The sequence below is a fragment of the Odocoileus virginianus genome, chromosome 29 (assembly GCF_023699985.2).
Source record: "Odocoileus virginianus isolate 20LAN1187 ecotype Illinois chromosome 29, Ovbor_1.2, whole genome shotgun sequence".
Lineage (NCBI taxonomy): Eukaryota > Metazoa > Chordata > Mammalia > Artiodactyla > Cervidae > Odocoileus > Odocoileus virginianus.
The window spans coordinates 42,680,251-42,698,900 of record NC_069702.1 but is presented as its reverse complement, the minus strand read 5'-3'; the positions used below and the strand labels follow the sequence as shown (position 1 = coordinate 42,698,900).

The following is an 18,650-nucleotide window of genomic DNA, read 5'->3' as shown; positions in this document are numbered from 1 at the left end:
ATCTTCCTACGTAGCTCAGATGGTAAAGAGTCTGCCTGAAATGTGGGAGACCCAGCTTCGATCCCTGGGCTGGGAAGATTCCCTGGAGAAGGAAATGGCCACAGACTCTAGTATTCTTGCCTGGGAAACCCCATGGACAGAGTAACCTGGCAGGCTGCAGTCCATGGAGTCGCAAAGAGGCGGAGACGCCTGAAGCCACTAATACTATGCCTGGCCATTTAAAAGAAGATTCCTAGGTTGTGTCTGCTTTCCTCCAGCCCATTCCTGTCTTCCTCAGAAACTTACTCTGATGCTGCCCTTCCGCCACCGTGAGTCCCATTAGTACATCTGTAAGTCCGCCTGCATCCCCCGTGACTTGGGAGCCATCCCACGTGGCGGATGGGCCGCTGTCATGGCAGCTGCAGTGGATGAAGGCAGTAGGGAAGCTCAAAACGTGCCGTCAGCTGTTCAGCCTGGGAGTCAGAATCCACACGAGGGCAGCTGCTGTTTCTTCCAGGTACCTGGTTGGCATATAGAAAAGGGAAGACTATAACCCAAGGTGCTCATGAAGTTTTCCTGTCCTCTAAGGCTCTTCTCTCTAGTATGGCTGCACATTACAGGGCTTCTGTGTTTTCTGAGTCCATAAATTCTACCCCCCACCCCCCACCTACTTTAACCTGCCCATTGCAGCCAAAGGGCCTTGACTAAGACAGATACTCAAAGCCTCCCTTTATGCATTGTTTTATCTGACCAGCAATCCAGTGGCTTAATTCTCCAAGGTGAGCTTCCCTTCCTGAAATGTCATTGAATTGGGTCTTACAGAAGATGTTTTCTATGCTTGTCTCAGATAATACTGAGCCATTGAGGGAATGAGTAAATGGAAATAACCAAAGTGAATGATCCCTCCTGACTCCTCTGCCCTTCATTTCATCGAGGGACTTTTATCTCAGTTAGAAGCCAGGATTTCTTTTATTCCTTCAACAAGTGAATATATAACCAGCAAGTGCTATGTTCCAGGCATGGTTTATAGGCGCTCGGAATGTGAAGATTAAATAAGATATGGACCTTGTCCTCCAGAAGCTCACAGTTTAGTGGAGGAAAATGACAAATAAACCAGGGACTACAATATAGTAAATGCTATTTAGGGAAGCACTGAGTGGTACAGAAACACAGGGTCAGCACTTGATCAGCCTTTGGAAGAGCTCCAGCAGGCAGTCAGGACGGGCTTCTTGTAGGAGCTGACACCTGAATGAGTCTCCAAGAATGAGCACGAGCTAGCCAGAGAAGGAAATTGAAGAGGGTGTACTGTGTACATAATCTAACATAAGCAAAAATAGGAAAGTAAAAGACATGCCAAATTATGAAGTTTTTACATAAAGTTTTGTTCCTCAAAATTATCTTTCAGGATAAAGAGAGTTGCCTTATATTAAGGTCTTTAAAACCTTTTATGTCGTAGGGCACTCTGTCAATTACTTTATTTTGGGCCACAAAGAACTGTTTAGGAAAGACACAATAGCCTGGAACTACCTATGTCACTGCTGGTTTGTATGCATATAGAGGTCATTTGACCAAGGAAACAAAGAAATTCAATATAGATTTAATAAGTATTTGGGGGCAGGGATGGGGAATGACTTTGCAACTACAAGTCTTGGATATCATTGCAAATAAGCCTTTTAAAGATCATTTTAGAATGAAATACAATTAGTGGTTACTTTGTGGAGATCATGAGTGTACACCCACAGGATGAATGGAAAAATAAAACTCTTCTTATTTTAAAATAGCAAATGGATATTTGTGGCTTGGGATAAAATTTCCAGTGATAATATCATGTACAGATGAAAAAACTATTTCCAGTTTCAAGATGGAGAAGGAAAGCCATTTTCACATCTTTCCCCTTTTTCAGTTCCCCAAAATAATAAAGTGAACAAGAAACAGAAACTCAGATTCACCTTTGATGACACTAGGAGAGATATATGTAGCCTTGAACTAGAATTTTTAAAGACTGAAAAGTGACAGAAGGATGGTAAGAATGGTAAGGAAAGTCAAACAAAGTTCCTGCAATACAGGCATTCAAAGAACACCTGAAAAAATAAAGGCATTAGGGACCACAGGAGACAGGTGGGGTAGAAGGCTGAGAAGTAGGGGATTTAGAAGAAAGTCTGTCCAAGGAGTCATTGCACCCCAGATCCCCATCCCATTCCCCTCAGACAGGAAACCAGACCTTCCCTCCTTCCCCTCCTCACATAAAACAAGAAGGTTATCCTCTGGAAGAAGTAAACCAAAAGACTGCCAGACTCAGGTATAAGGCACAGAGGAGGTGGCATGAGGAACACTTGAAAGTGGGTGCCAGCAGCTTGGATATTGCAAGGGAGGAGGTTGGACAATCCACCTGTATCGAGATCCTGACATTTGGGAGTCCATAATTTGGAGAAGGCTCTAATGCCCCCACCCCTATCTCTTTTCCCTTCTATCCTTTTTACTAATAGAATACCTGCAAGTCTTGGCAAGGCACGTGGCTGCCTAGGCTGCAGCTAAATTTCCCAGCCTCCCTTGCAGTGAGATGTGGCCGCTGACTAAACTTTTCTGAGCCCTGTGAGGAGCCCCTGCTTCGTCCTCCCCTTCCCCTCCTTCCCTTCTAGGGTGGGCTGTGGTTGTGGTGCCGCTAAGGGAAGGACAAGACCCTGGGAGACAGCGGAGCGGCAGAATAGAATAGAAAGAGCAGCAGCAGCCCGGACCAGCCATCGACTGTGAAATGTTAAAGGAGACGGAAGTAAACTCTCAACGTGTGTGAGCCACTGTATTTGGGGACCTCTTTGTTGTGGCAACTTAGCCTATAGCCTAACTAATATACTATGTAGTAAAAAAAAATTAACCTGGCGTTTTGCTCAAATACATTATCGTGAAGTCTCCCAGTTCATATGCTAGCTTCAAAACAGCTTTTTCATGCTTCATTATTAAATGTGAGTAGATAGCTAAGAGTCACTCAACCTTTGATTAAAGTATCCAGCATGAAAGACAGAGACCAGAGTGAAGAAACAGGACAAGAGAACTCAAAGACATCAGAGCAATGCAGGGAGCAGAAGAAAACTTCAAAGAAAACAGTTAAATCCTCAAAGCTATAAGAGAAAGACACAGCCTATGTGAAAAAAACCAGTAGGAACCTATTCATTCAGAGAATAAGAAAGAATTCCTGAAGATTAATCATTTATGAAGTAGATCGTTCAATAAAAGGTTTGGAAGATGAAGCTACAGAAATTTCCAGAAAAATAAAAAAAAGGATGAGCAATGGTGAGAAAAAAAAAAATTAAGAAAACTGAAGAATATTCCAGTAAGACCAACATATTACTGAGTTTCAGAAACAATGGGAAGAGAAATAGTGAGAATTCTTAAAAGAAAAATTATCAAAAACAATTTATTATTGATTTATAAAATGTCAGAGTTGAATAATAGAGTATTTCCAGATTAATATATTACTTAATTTAATATAGGCATAATTAAACTAATGTATTTCAAGAACATGTTTGACTATTTCAACTGTATCCCTAAAATGTTATGGAAGGTGATCAGAAAGTCAGGGGATAGGAAGATAGTCTTACAGGAAAAATGCAAGAGTCCCTGAGATTCAGGACTACCTTATGTTTGATTTGTTCTGGAAATTTTAGAAGGTCCTGGAGGCAGACACACAGTGTGAGAGAGAGAGTAGCTCTGGCTCCCATAAAAATTCACTCAATGATGGTTCACCCAAACTAGGAAGGTGGTTCGTGTGCTGACAATGATGTTCTAGGCCTGATAGTGATTCCCAGATCATGGCATGAGTGCCTGAGGAGTTTATGGCACCATTCCCTTAAGTGATCATAAGGTGTTACATGTTTAGGAAAGAATACGATGGGGTTAGTTTTAGACCTGCTGAGTTTGAGGTATCTATGGGATGCCCAAGTAGAGATCCAGTCCACATCCAGGTCCAGATCTGAAAAACAGAAGCTTAAGTAAGCTTTAGGTATGCATTTATATATTTATTTGTCTCTCTCTTATTTGTTTACTTAACCTTAGAACTGAAATCCGGTTAGCATACCTTGGTCGGTTGTATTAGTTGCCGAGATTATGAAATGCCCTGTGCTCGTTGGTAAATGGTCACCCCCCAGTGCTGCTTCTCCGCACACCCTCGCTGTCCTCACTCCTGTCGATCCATTCAGTCCTTTGCCAGAGGGCCCAGAAGAGGCTGTCCCAGCCCTGTCGCTGTCCTGCCTGCTCTAATTGTGAAAGCTTTTGTTTAAGTCCTGCTTACAGCTTGTCAAGGCTGAACCCATTTCCCACATGTCCATGTGTTTAGTCTGTGTCATGACCTTCCACGAATCTGCTCTGCAGATCTGGTAGCTGTCTTCTCTGCCTCTCCTCTGCCTCTGCCTGCCTGAATTACTATTCACTGCTGCTGGACTCCCTACACTTTCTCACCTCATCTCTGTGCTCGTTATTCATAAAAACTTCTCCCTTATTTCTGAACATTCCACATTTTTATTCAGCCTTTAAGATCAGTTCATTGTCCCCTTCTACCAGAAAGCCTTCCTTATCTAGAAATGATCATTCCCACCTTGAAATAACCTGTTCCTTCCCATGTAACATACCATTTCCTGTCTTAGGCAGGTGATACCTTAATCCTTGCTGTAGAGAATTTTTCATAGTGGATAGGCAATAGTAATTGTTGGGTGGATTAGGATATAAATCTAAATTTAAGAACTCTACCAATTATCACTGGTATATAGTGGCTAGCAGTTTCATCATTTCTTTAGAATATTGATGTAGTATAACTTCAGCTTCTCCCCAGATCTCCTTGGGCCTGACTTCTATAATATTGTATTTCATTACATGCCAAAAAACAAAATAAGACAAAACAGCAGCAACCACAAACAGATGCAGAAATGTCTGTGCTGATTTTCTGAACTATCAACTTGTGTTGTGGTCATCCCCCTCTCATGTGAAAGGGTGATGGTGTTTTTCCATTTTCTGCACTGACTTTAATTAATCTTTCAGAAACGCTAGAGCGGAGCTTTTCTTCTAAGGAACGTTTGCTCCGTCTGCTCTGCTGCTGCAAATCAGGCTCCTATTGTGACATTGGCAGCGGCGGATGAGTCATTGCTTTGGCTGGGACGAAGTGTTTCCTGAAGTCAGATACAAGAGCAGAATAACTAATGGTACCTCGCTACCTGTAATCTCTCTCACTCACTCTCCTATTGCCCTGTGTGGAAGTGAAATAAAAATCAAGCTTCCAATGTTTGGTTGAGGTAGCAAGTAATTTGTACTTAAGGTCATTGGTATATCAGCATACATGTAATTTCCTTTTTTCTCTCTCTTCTTTTAAATAAGATTCAGGCAAAAGATAGACTCTGATGTGTTTCTCACATGACACCTCTGTCTGTTTTGCTCAGAGGCCATGCCTGGTATTTGCTCTAGGTAAATGTGATGGAGATAAGGATTGGCAAAGAGCTGCGGGTAGATACGGCTGTGATGTCCAGCCCCTGTGCCTGGCCGCATCTCGTGTCTGCAGTGCTCAGAAAATCTTTATTTGCCAGACGTATGGGAAATGAAACTTCCTTGACATCCACTTTCCTGTCTTCTAACATTAGGAAATGCTGAATGGAATAAAATATCTAATCTCTTCCCTCTCAACTCCCTTACTTTATTTATTTTATTTTTGGCCACACTGCCCGGCATATGAGATCTGTGTTCCCTGACCAAGGGTCAAACCTGCACCCCCCGCATTGGGAGTGTAGAGTGTTACTGCTAGACCGCCAGGGAAGTCCTCAACTCCCTTATTTTAATGAAAAGATTATATATGTATACACACACCCCTTTCTTGGGGGCCATGTGTGGGAGTGAATCTAAGTGAAGTTAGCTGTTGTAGAAACAACTAAAGCGGACACAGTAGCAGAGGCCAGTTCTGCTGTTTCACACAGGGTTTCTTGGAGTAACTGTCAGGGGCAGAATCCTGAGCTGAATGCTCCATCGGCAGTTTTCTCCTTACTGGAATTAGAACCATGTCAGAAGCCACGCCAGGGGTACCTGGACCTAACCTGAGTCGAGCTGTGGAAGGTCTTATCCTAACACACCATGCATCCCCCTCATATTGCAGTGTCTCTGACTGGAATAACTTGCTGGCTGGGAGAGTCTCGTTTGTTTGATTGGGAAACTGCTGGCTTTAGTTAGTCCAGAAGGTAAGTGTGTGGAATGTGAAGAAAAGGCCCTGGATTTGCCCTCCGAAATTGGGAAATGGGGGGAAAAAATAGGCGACCAGTGTCAACCCTTACTGGCATCAGAGCATGGCCTCCGTGGCAGCGATTTTCTACAGTGGTGTTTCCCCTAAGCACTCTGTGATTTTTATTAGGGGCCTGAGTTCTCAAAAGAGTTCAAGTGCATTCCTAGTTAGCCCTCTGCAGATCATCCTACTTGCCTTCATTTGAATAAACTTTGTTGCATGTGAGAAAACACAGTGCATTATCGCTAGGTCAGGTAGTTACTCATAATCCAGGCTTTGTGCTCTGTGACCATCGTCTGCCACGGGGCTTGTGGGAAAGGCTGAAAACCACTGTGACTTGAGACCATTTTTCAAACTAGTCATCTCTTTCCATCTCAGTAGCTAAGAGTCGAGACCCAGATGGAGTCAGTATCTTCTGACACTCTCAAGTCTCCCTTGCTGGATCCATACTGTCTGATGAAGCACTGTCCTCGTGGCCTTTTCTCACCTGGCTTTATTTCTGTGTTGGCGAGCGAGCAATAATGTATTGGCCACTTTTCCAGCTGTATGATCTGGTAGATGTTGAGTGGGAGATGATGGTAACTCGGACATTTAAAGAAAAGCCCATTTTGGTTTTCCAGAGTTACATACGGAGAAGGCAACGGCACCCCACTCCAGTACTCTTGCCTGGAAAATCCCATGGACGGAGGAGCCTGGTGGGCTGCAGTCCATGGGGTCGCTAAGAGGCAGACATGACTGAGCGACTTCACTTTCACTTTTCACTTTCATGCATTGGAGAAGGAAATGGCAACCCACTCCAGTGTTCTTGCCTGGAGAATCCCAGGGATGGCGGAGCCTGGTGGGCTGCTGTCTGTGGGGTCGCACAGAGTCAGACACGACTGAAGCGACTTAGCAGCAGAGTTACATAATGGATCTCAGCTTCTCTCCTCTCTCTCTGGAGTTGGGAGCCTTCCAGTTCCTAACTGGGAGAGGAACTCACCAGAGAGTTCTGTTGTGAAATTCGGGAGGGGATTTTGCATCAGATGCCTCACACTTACAGCATCCCACAGTATTTTCTCATGATAAATAAAATGGGGGAGTGGATTCTGTGAGGCTGAGGATATTTCTGTAGGTGCCCCCCGCAAATACCTAAATGAATGAATGAAACATCCCAGTAGCCCCAGATGTGGAATTAATCTTCAAGTGCCAGCAGGGCTGTGGGGTCACATTAGCGGGTACTCAGCTGCTGGTCCTCATGCAGCCTCCTCTTGCATACAGACCAGGAGCATGATTGTCTCTGACTCAAAAGTCAGAAGCACTGCAGAGGGCAGCCTAGTGCAATTTGTTTTCAGAGAGCTTTTTCACTCAGGTTATTAGAAAGATATTTATTGAAATAATTCGTCCTGAGAGCTGATGCCTTACTTGGCAAAATGCACATTTGAGGGACCTGGTGTTGTTCGTACATACATGCAAGACTGTGTTTTAAACTTTGGATAATTCATCTGCTCTGTTTCAGGGAGCTAGAAGTACAGCTCAGCCAGGAAATATTTATTAAGTGCCTCATTCTTCCACCACCATTAGATGAAAGGAAGCACAGGGCCCTGCTCTCATGGAGCTTGCAGTCTGTTTGGAGAGGGAACAACAGCGTGGATTTTTAGAATTAAAAGGTAGTCAAGGCTCAGTGCATTATTTAGAGACACTAAATTTTGCTAAAAAGCCTCCATTTCCACAAAGTCCTGTTGGATTGTGTTGGAGGGAGGGGGAGGATTCCTCTTGGAACGTGTCTATTTGCCTTTTACCCCAGAGCCTGGCAGCAACCTGGAGTTAGTGTAATTATTAGGATGTAGGTTGGTTTCTCGGAGAAGGACATGGCAACCCACTCCAGTATTCTTGCCTAGAGAATCCTGTGGACAGAGGAGCCTGGTGGGCTGCCATCTATGGGGTTGCACAGAGTCGGACACGACTGAAGCGATTTAGCAGCAGTAGCAGCAGCAAGTTATTTTCTAGCCCTCCTTGAAAAAAAGAGAATGCCTCATCTCATGGTTATTTGAACTCTAAATTGTGCATGTGTCTGTTATTGCCTGCGTAGCTGATGTATTGCAAACATTACTTGTTTATATGTTTGTCTAGAACTGTAGGCAACTGGAAAGAGGGTTAGTATTACTTTCTCACTATCTGGAACCCTACCACGTGCCATTGAGATTAAATATGTTCTGGGATTGGGGTGAGGTAGGATCAAGAAGCCTCTTTTACATCTTCTGAATAAGTCTGAAATACTCCAAAAAATATCTAAAATTAAATTTTTTTCTCATTAAATATATCCTTACATTCCTTTTTCCTCTTTATTTTCTTCTTTCTCCCATTTTGCACCCTTATTTCCCACTCTTCTCCTTTCTCTTCCTCATCTTTTTTCTTTTTTTAGTAGTAACTAAGAAATGGTGCTTAAAGGTCATGACATATCCATTCATCAGTTCAATGGATTTCTTAATACTATCACTATAATTCCTGATTTTTTTGAGTACTTAACTATATGCTCACATTCTGCTAAATGATTTATATGCAGTATTTAACTCTTAAACATCAATAAGCTTTGTATTATTATTATTCATGGTTTATAAACAAGAGAACAGAAACTTAGGAGACTGGGAAGCTTGCCCAGAGTCTTATTTCTAGTAAGTAAGTGAATTGAGACTCAGACTCAGGATCTTCAGAGCTCATCTGCCTCCTGTAGAGGGAGTGTTCAGTCAAGAAGTATCACCAAGATGCACATTTGGAATGCAGCAAAGATGCTTGATATCATGGTATTTGGAATTAGACAGACTTGGTTTGAATCTCAGCACTGCCACTTATTAGCCATATAACACTGGAAAAATCATATCACCTCTCTGAGCCTCAGTTTCCTCACCTATAAATGTGAAAAATAACTTACTGAGTGATTGTGAGATATTACATGTAAAACTTAAAGCCTGGCACATAGCTAAAGTTTACAAGTTTTATTCTTTATGGTAAAAAAAAAAAAAATTTACCCCTCTGCTAGCAACTTCATTTCCTTACAATCATATTTTGAAATATTCTTTTAAGGTTCCTCTGTAACCACTGGGAATTTAGCATTAAGGGTATCTAAAGATTCCTTGAATCCATTGATATCTGCACATGTGTGGTTCTGGGGGTTAGTGACAAATTCTGAAATTTCTCACATGACTTGTGAAGGAGTCTAATACAGTACTTCTGTTCAGCAGTTCCAGAATGATCTCCTTCATTCTTTTGCCTAATATCCTAGTATGTTGGATACCAGCCTAGGAAAGGAATCCTGGGAAAAGTGATGGAGAAGAGTAGGTTATTCCTCAGAGGTCTGTCTTCTGGTCAGAGCGCCTCCCTGGCTGATGGCTGGATGGACATCAGGCTCAGAGGCAAGAGCCCTGATGTCTTCACTCACTTGGCATCTGACCTTATTCTTATTCAGCTAACTTCTCAAGTAGTGACTTAATTGTCACTCCCAGCTCCTTGGAATTGTCCTGAGAAAGGCATTTGAAAAATAAAGTGATGTAATTCAGCAGAAATGAATCTTGTGCTAGCAGATTGGATTTCCTGTATGAAATTTCATATTGAGGGTAAAGAAGGTACAAAAGGTGGGGCATAATACCTTTTTAAAAGTTGTTTCCCAAATTAGAAGTTTTTAAGTTATGCTCCAAAACCCAGCTCAGCAGCCACAAAGGCGCACGTTTAATGAAGCTTTCTTCCTTTTTTAGTTCAGCAGTGGAAGATTTTATAGAATGATGAAAGCCGAAGTAGAGGGCAGTATGAACATCAGCTTTGGCTTTGGCAGTGTCAGGGAGCTTATTGCTTTGGCAGCTCTTAGCTTGTTTTTGAATGTATTACTTTCTCTCATTTAGCCAGCCACATATGCAATGGCTTGTGTTGATAAACAGTTGACTCTTGCATTGAAATGCATGCCTCACTCACTGGGAAGTGTGTTAACTTTTTTATTAGCATCTCTCAAGTATTTTTGACTTGATCTGGAGCAAGAAACACATCTTATATCAGAACATATGTGTGCATAAAGTTGTGTATACCCACAGACATAAACATACATATATAAACTAGAGACAAGAGTTTTCTGAAATCGTACTCATCCTGTTTTGTGTTCCATTGCATTTTCTTCTCTTCTTTTCTTCTTAGTTTTAAAGGATTCTGAATTCTACTAAACTGAATGTGGGGTCTACTATTAAGTGTGCTATCACTCACTATGTACAGGACACTGGCCTTAGGATTCCCTTTGTCCAAACTTCCCTAGCATCACCAGCACTTGTGGGAAGACTTTTTATCTTCTTTTCAGCTCACCCATGGTACACACATACCACCATCACCACTGTCAATAAAACCTTTGGACCATCAAGTAGGGTAGTGTTAAGTCGCTCAATCATATCTGACTCTTTGCAACCCCACGGACAGTAGCCCACCAGGTTCCTCTGTCCATGGAATTTTCCAGGCAAGAATACTTGAGTGGGTTGCCATTCTCTTCTCCAGGGGATCTTCCCGACTCAAGGATCAAACTTGGGTCTCCTGCATTGTAGGCAGATTCTTTACCATCTAAGCCACCAGGGAAGCCTAGTAGAGAGAGCCCTACAAACCATTACCGGGATGTTTTCTTCTAGGAAGTCTCTACCTTTTTCTCATAGGAGACCAGAATCTTGAAAACTTCTTGAGTTTTGAAAAACAACTTATTCTCCTCCTAAATTTTAAGTTCCTATTAGCTGGCGTCAAGAACTCAAGAATTCCTGTGATATGCCAGTGCCAGCTCAGTGCTCTGTGCCCAGTAGGACTGCAGTCAATATGCTTGATCAGTCAGTGTCCCAGATCTGCACTCAGCACCATGGAAAAGGGACTCTTGCAGAGGTAGCAAGGACCTGTTCTAGACAGAATAGCACTGCTCCTCCATAGATGGCGTGAGTTGGTAGACAGGACATGAAGTTGTAGGATTGTTAAGTACAGTAAGAATCCTGATAGGGTGTGCATTCCTTAATATACAGCTAAGAAAAGCAGACAGGCAAATGCAAGTCTAGCAGAATCTGAATATTCTTGTGTGACCCCATGGACTGCAGCATGCCAGGCTTCCCTGTCCTTCACCATCTCCCGGAGTTTGCTCAAATTCATGTCCATTGAGTTGGTGACGCCATCCAACCTTCTCATCCTCTGTCGCCTCCTTCTCCTCCTGCTCTCATTCTTTCCCAGCGTCAGGGTCTTTTCCAATATACTGCAGTAGAATTGGTCAGCAACTAAAGCTGTCTCCACTTGTATCATTGGCCCATAAACCTGAGGTTGTCTGGGACCCACCTGACTTTGTCCTTCAGAACTTAACAGGAACCCTGAGTGCCTAATGTAATCCCTGAAATCTCAGAAGTGTATCTGAAGGCAGGTCCCCATGTTTTGCCCCAGAGTTGAGGCTCACATTAGTCACTTTTCTTAGAAAACCTCACTGAGTCAGACCCAGGATGGCAGTGGGGTTGTGGGGTTGGGGATTCAGGTTCTAGGATTATGACACTGTTTCTTCTCCATCAGCATTGGCATTCCTAGGACTGGGAACCTGGATTCTGACACAAAGAAGTGGAGTGACTTGGCTCTCTTTGCTGACTTGCAGACTCTGTTATTGCTTCTTCCAAACCCTGAAGGTCCTTAATTTTGCAAAATAAGTACGATGGTAACAAAACCAGTGTAATCAGGAGACAAACCAGGAATGGAGAAAATATAATGAATATAATTAACAGATAACTTATGAAAAGAGTTCGAGGTTTTATCAGCCAGAATATATTCTAACTTCACCAACATTTTTTTTAAAAAGGTTCATTTATTTATTTATTTTCAGCTATGCTGGGTCTTCACTGCGACACGCGGGCTTCCTCTAGTTTGTGTGGGGGCTGCTCTTTGTTGTGGTGCCTGGGCTTCTCACTGTGGTAGCTTTTGTTGCCGAGTGCAGGCTCTAAAGCGTGGGCTCACCAGTTATGGCACATGGGCTCAGTTGCTCAGCAGCATGTAGTATCTTCCCAGACCAGGGATCGAACTGGTGTCCCTTGCATTGAAAGGCAGAGTCTTAACCACTGGACCATCAGGGAAGCCCCTGAAGTTCACTAACATTTTAAAGAAATGATTCTTGGAGTTTTAAAACAGGGAGGGACCTTCGTATAGAGCTTAGACACTTCATTTTGCAGATGTGGAAACTGAGGTCCCAAGAAGCTAGAAAATGGCAGCAGTGACCAGATAAACCCAGATCTCCAAGACTGGGGGGCCTGTTTCCCCACATTTACATAAACTCTTGAGATGAAGAGCATCTCTCCTTATCATTGGGAAATAGTATACACACAAAAAAATCACAGGTTTAGCCACTGTTAGACTTGGTGATGCTAAAACAAACAAACCAAAAAGCAGCAGTATTTGCCCAGAGGGCTGTGTTTAGGTCTTAAAATCTGAGCCATAACATTTTTGGTTCAGGAGTGACCTTTGTGTTCACAGTAGAGCTCCTGTGACTCTCCTGGAAGGCTGTGGACAGTGAGTTATGTGGGAAACATTTGCATTTCTAAGGTGCTTGTGACTCCTGAACCTAGATTACCTTACAAAATGATGCCCAACCATAAAAGGACAAAGGACACCTTTGAGGTTTCTCTTCAACTTCCATATCATGTGAACCCAGGAATTATTAAGGAGGTAGTATATCTCAGACACTGGAGGAAATTTAAAGTCCACCTTCCCTTGGACTCTCAGGATTGGGTTGTCGTTTATTCTACCAGCATCTGGTGCACAAACTAATGTAAAGTTTCTATAAAACACAGTGGTTGTGTCTTTTTTTTCTCTCCAGAATAGGACATTGCCAGAGTGAATCTATTACCTGTCTGAGCTATGGTCCAAGGTTTAGCCTAGGTGTGAGAAGCCTGCCGGGAGGGCAGTGATGCTCAGAGAACTGCCTTATCCCCACAAAGTGCTCTCCAGGGAGAACAGAACAGAGTCAAAAGAAATAAACCTGGTGCAAAGGAAGGGGTTCAGATCAAAGAAGAATCGCCCGACAGGACTGTCTGACACAGTCTGGAGTACTGACACAGACCATGTAATTCCATTTGAAAATCTTTTAAAACAGTGTTTTTTTCTGTTTTCAGAAATTATATCAGAGTAGGTGCACCCATAGGTGCTTCCCTCGTGGCTCAGCTGGTAAAGAATCCACCTGCAATGTGAGAGACATGGATTCGATCCCTGGGTTGGAAAGATCCCCTGGAGAAGGGAAAGGCTACCCACTCCAGTGTTCTGGCCTGGAGAGTTCCATGGACCGTATAATCCATAGGGTCACAAAGAGTCAGACATGACTGAGTGACTTTCACTTTCACTACCCATAGGTAGGCACAGAGGACCCACTTCCATCACGCAAACAGCAGCACTTTATTCTTACTAGAACAGGCAGATCTTTTTCCAGAATGTCTTCTTTGCCTGTGGTGCTTCTGTCAAAACTATCATTCATGCACTTACAGACTATCTTATCTGCTATTATGATAGTTTGGGGCTTCTCTGGGTCTCAGGTGGTAAAAAATCCGCCTGCAATGTGGAAGACCTGAGTTCAGTCCCTGGGCTGGAAAGATCCCCTGGAGGAGGTCATGGCAACCCACTGCAGTATTCTTGCCTGGAGGATCCCCATGGACAGAAGAGCCCAGCAGGCTGCAACCCACAACATCATTTTTAATCAAGGAACTTGAGAGGTCCCGGCTTGTGGAATTCACTGGTCTTGTCTCTGCTCCCCATCATCCTGTGGCTGCTGGCTTGATATCATACTGCAGTGGCCTTGGAAGACTCAATTATATAGTGCCAATGACATAGTGATACCTTGTGGGGCTGGGACAGTGTCTTCTAGGTTATGATATATGTTCTATGTCAGTGTCCAATATGTAGTAATGTCTCTCTCATAGCCAAGCTTCACTGGTCCAGGAATCAATGGGTGGAAATGGGAGTGGCTTCATTTTCTGTGATCCACTAGGAAAATTTTTCTTCCTGTCCTCTTGACCTCAGGTTCTGCTTGTCTAGAATTCTTAGTTACAGTAGGAGGAATACTTCCACCAGTAGACACGGCAGTGATTCCAGGAGACAACATAGTGAATTGTTGGGATTCACGTGGTCCCTGCGGGTTCCTCCTGCTTCTCATTCACTGGGCGAATAATAATCAGAGTGATAATCAGAGTGATTGACTCTGATTATCAAGGGAAAATTGCCACTACTCTATCATGGAGGCAAGGAAGAGTATGTCTGGACTCCTGGAGATCCCTTAGGGCATATTAGTATTCCCACATCCTGTGGGGTAATCAAAAACTACAACAATCCAGTTTGGGATAGCTAATGGACCAGGTTCTTCAGGTGTGAATCAACTCACCAGGCAAAGAACCACAACCAGCTGAGGTCCTTGCCGAGGGCAGAAGCAATGGGTAGTGGAAGAAGATAGCTATGATCAAACCAGTATTGTAAACCAATCATCAATTAAAAATAAATATTAAAAAAAAAAGAAGATAGCTCTGAAGACCAGCTACACCACATGACTGTTGGAGAAACAACCCATACTAGTTACGGGTACTTCTTCCTTATTTTGTTATGAATATGTTTCTCTGTGTAGTAACAAAATATGTTTTCCTATCTCCTGATCATCGAATGTAAGATGTTTTAATAATAACTTTATATCTCAATGGGGCTTCCCTATTGGCTAAGACAGTAAAGAGTCTGCCTGCAATGCAGGAGACCCAGATTCGATCCCTGGGTCGGGACGATCCCCTGGAGAAGGGAATGGCAACCCACTCCCAGTGTTCTTGCCTGGAGAATTCCATAGACAGAGGAGCTTAGCAGGCTGCAGTCCATGGGGCTGTGAAGAGTTAGACATAACTGAGCGACTAACACTTTCACTGTTCACTTTATATCTCAGTATATAAGTTACAGGAGAAGTGTGAGCATTGCCCAAGGACTTTGATCTTCTTTTGTGGAATGGGCGTTTGCAGATGTACGTAGGATAGTTGTATCATGTGGGTGGAAGTATGACTTTATTATTGGCTTTATTTGGAAATGAAGTGTGGTGTGAGTGTGCATGAGAGCCAAGTTGACAAAGGGTGGAGTGTGATGATCATTTTGTTGCTGTGTCAATTTGGCTAGGGTGTACTCCCCAGTTATTTAATCAAACATATTTCAGTTCAGTTCAGTTCAGTTCAGTCACTCAGTCGTGTCTGACTCTTTGCGACCCCATGAATCGCAGCATGCCCGGCCTCCCTGTCCATCACCAACTCCTGGACTTTACTCAGACCCATGTCCATCAAGTTGGTGATGCCATCCAGCCATCTCATCCTCTGTTATCCCCTTCTCCTCCTGCCACCAATCCCTCCCAGCATCAGGGTCTTTTCACATGAGTCAATTCTTCGCATCAGGTGGCCAAAGTATTGGAGTTTCAGCTTCAACATGAGCCCTTCCAGTGAACACCCAGGACTGATCTCCTTGCAGTCCAAGGGACTCTCAAGAGTCTTCTCCAACACCACAGTTCAAAAGCATCAATTTTTCAGCGCTCAGCTTTCTTCACAGTCCAACTCTCACATCCATACATGACCACTGGAAAAACCATAGCCTTGACCAGACGGACCTTTGTTGGCAAAGTAATGTCTCTGCTTTTTAATATGCTGTCTAGGTTGGTCATAACTTTCCTTCCAAGGAGTAAGCATCTTTTAATTTCATGGCTGCAGTCACCATCTGCAGTGAGTTTGGAGCCCCCCAAAATTAAGTCTGACACTGTTTCCACTGTCTCCTCATCTATTTCCCATGAGGTGATGGGACCAGATGCCATGATCTTAGTTTTCTGAATGTTGAGCTTTAAGCCAGCTTTTTCACTCTCTCTTTCACTTTCATCAAGAGGCTTTTTAGTTTCTCTTCACTTTCTGCCACAAGGGTGGTGTCATAAATATGCATATCTGAGGTTATTGATATTTCTCCTGGCAGTCTTGATTTCAGCTTGTGCTTCTTCCATCCCAGCGTTTCTCATGATGTATTCTGCGTATCAGTTAAATAAGCAGGGTGACAATATACAGCCTTGACATACTCCTTTTCCTATTTGGAACCAGTCTGTTGTTTCATGTCCAGTTCTAACTGTTGCTTCCTGACCTGCATACAGGTTTCTCAAGAGGCAGGTCAGGTGGTCTGATATTCCCATCTCTTTCAGAATTTTCCACAGTTTATTGTGATCCACACAGTCAAAGACTTTGGCATAGTCAATAAAGCAGAAATAGATGTTTTTCTGGAACTCTCTTGCTTTTTTGATGATCCAGCAGATGTTGGCAACTTGATGTCTGGTTCCTTGGCCTTTTCTAAAACCAGGCCTTTTCTAAAAAACATCTGGAATTTCATGGTTCACGTATTGCTGAAGCCTGGCTTGGAGAATTTTGAGCATTACTTATTAGCATGTGAGATGAGTGCAATTGTACGGTAGTTTGAGCATTCTTTAACATTGCCTTTCTTTGGGATTGGAACGAAAACTGACCTTTTTCAGTCCCATGGCCACTGCTAAGTTTTCCAAATTTGCTGGCATATTGAGTGCAGCACTTTGACAGCATCATCTTTCAGGATTTGAAATAGCTCAACTGGAATTCCATCACCTCCACTAGCTTTGTTCTTAGTGATGGTTTCTAAGGCCCACTTGACTTCACATTCCAGGATGTCTGGCTCTAGGTGAGTGATCACACCAATGTGATTATCTGGGTTGTGAAGATCTTTTTTGTACAGTTCCTCTGTGTATTCTTGCCACCTCGTCTTAATATCTTCTGCTTCTGTTAGGTCCATACCATTTCTGTCCTTTATTGAACCCATCTTTGCATGAAATGTTCCCTTGGTATCTCTAATTTCCTTGAAGAGATCTCTAGTCTTTCCCATTCTGTTATTTTCCTCATTTTTTTGCATTGATTGCTGAGGAAGGCTTTCTTATCTCTCCTTGCTATTCTTGGGAACTCTACACTCAAATGGGAATATCTTTCCTTTTCTCCTTTGCTTTTCACTTCTCTTCCTTTCACAGCTATTTGTAAGGCCTTCTCAGACAGCCATTTTGCCCTTTTGGATTTCTTTTCCATGGGGATGGTCTTGATCCCTGTCTCCTGTACAGTGTCACAAACCTCCGTCCATAGCTCATCAGGCACTCTGTCTATCAGATCTAGTCCCTTAAATCTATTTCTCACTTCCACTGTGTAATCATAAGGGATTTGATCTAGGTCATACCTGAGTGGTCTAGTGGTTTTCCCCACTTTCTTCAATTTCAGTCTGAATTTGGCAATATAGAGTTCATGATCTGAACCACAGTTAGTTCCCGGTCTTGTTTTTGCTGAGTGTATAGAGCTTCTCCATCTTTGGCTGCAAAGAATATAATCAGTCTGATTTCGGTGTTGACCACCTGGTGATGTCCACGTGTAGAGTCTTTTCTTGTGGTGTTGGAAGAGGGTATTTGCTATGACCAGTGGGTTCTCTTGGCAAAACTCTATTAGCCTTTGACCTGCTTCATTCCATATTCCAAGGCCAAATTTGCCTGTTACTCCAGGTGTTTTTTGACTTCCTACTTTTGCATTCCAGTGCCCTATAATGAAAAGGACATCTTTTTTGGGTGTTAGTTCTAAAAGGTCTTGTATGTCTTCATAGAACCATTCAACTTCAGCTTCCTCAGTGTTACTGGTTGGGACATAGACTTGGATTACCATAATATTGAATGGTTTGCCTTGGAAACGAACAGAGATCATTCTGTCGTTTTTGAGATTGCATCCAAGTACTGCATTTCGGACTCTTGTTGACCATGATGGCCATTCCATTTCTTCTAAGGGATTCCTGCCCACAGTAGTAGATACAATGGTCATCTGAGTTAAATTCTCCCATTCCAGTCCATTTTAGTTCACTGATTCCTAGAATGTCAGCATTTACTCTCGCCATCTCCTGTTTGACCACTTCCAATTTGCCTTGATTCATGGACCTAACATTCCAGGTTCCTATGCAATATTGCTCTTTACAGCATCGGACCTTGCTTCCATCACCAGTCCCATCCACAGCTGGGTATTGTTTTTCTTTGGCTCCATCCCTTCCTTCTTTCTGGAGTTATTTCTCCTCTGATCTCCAGTAGCATATTGGGCACCTGCCGACCTGGGGAGCTCCTCTTTCAGTATCCTGTCATTTTACCTTTTCCTACTGTTCATGGGGTTCTCAAGGCAAGAATACTGAAGTGGTTTACCATTCCCTTCTCCAGTGGACCACATTCTGTCAGACCTCTCCACCATGGCCCGTTGGCCTTGGGTGGCCCCACACGGCATGGCTTGGTTTCACTGAGTTAGACAGGACTGTGGTCTGTTATCAGATTGGCTAGTTTTCTGTGATTATGGTTTCAGTGTGCCTGCCCTTTGATGCCCTCTCGCAACAC

At 43.1% G+C, this 18,650-nt stretch overlaps 1 protein-coding gene and 1 long non-coding RNA gene across 3 annotated transcripts in view; one reads left to right on the top strand and one right to left on the bottom strand.

Annotated features, from left to right (window-relative positions):
* Window positions 1-223: 223 nt before the first annotated feature.
* On the bottom strand, window positions 224-5,939 carry LOC139032064 (uncharacterized). Its single transcript, XR_011484614.1, has 3 exons — window positions 4,052-5,939; window positions 3,883-3,946; window positions 224-500 (listed from the first exon to the last, which is right to left on the bottom strand). It is a non-coding gene; the product is annotated as an uncharacterized lncRNA (long non-coding RNA).
* Window positions 5,940-6,019: 80 nt separating this feature from the next.
* The window catches only part of CRACD (capping protein inhibiting regulator of actin dynamics), a 74,009-nt gene continuing 61,378 nt past the window's right edge, over window positions 6,020-18,650 (top strand). The window contains exon 1 of one of the 2 annotated variants that reach the window (XM_020890638.2): window positions 6,020-6,188. The gene's annotated coding sequence lies outside the window, so the exon portion shown is untranslated. Of the gene's footprint in view, window positions 6,189-6,574; window positions 6,784-18,650 lie in introns of those variants that run through there. The other variant, XM_020890639.2, reaches the window with a different exon arrangement.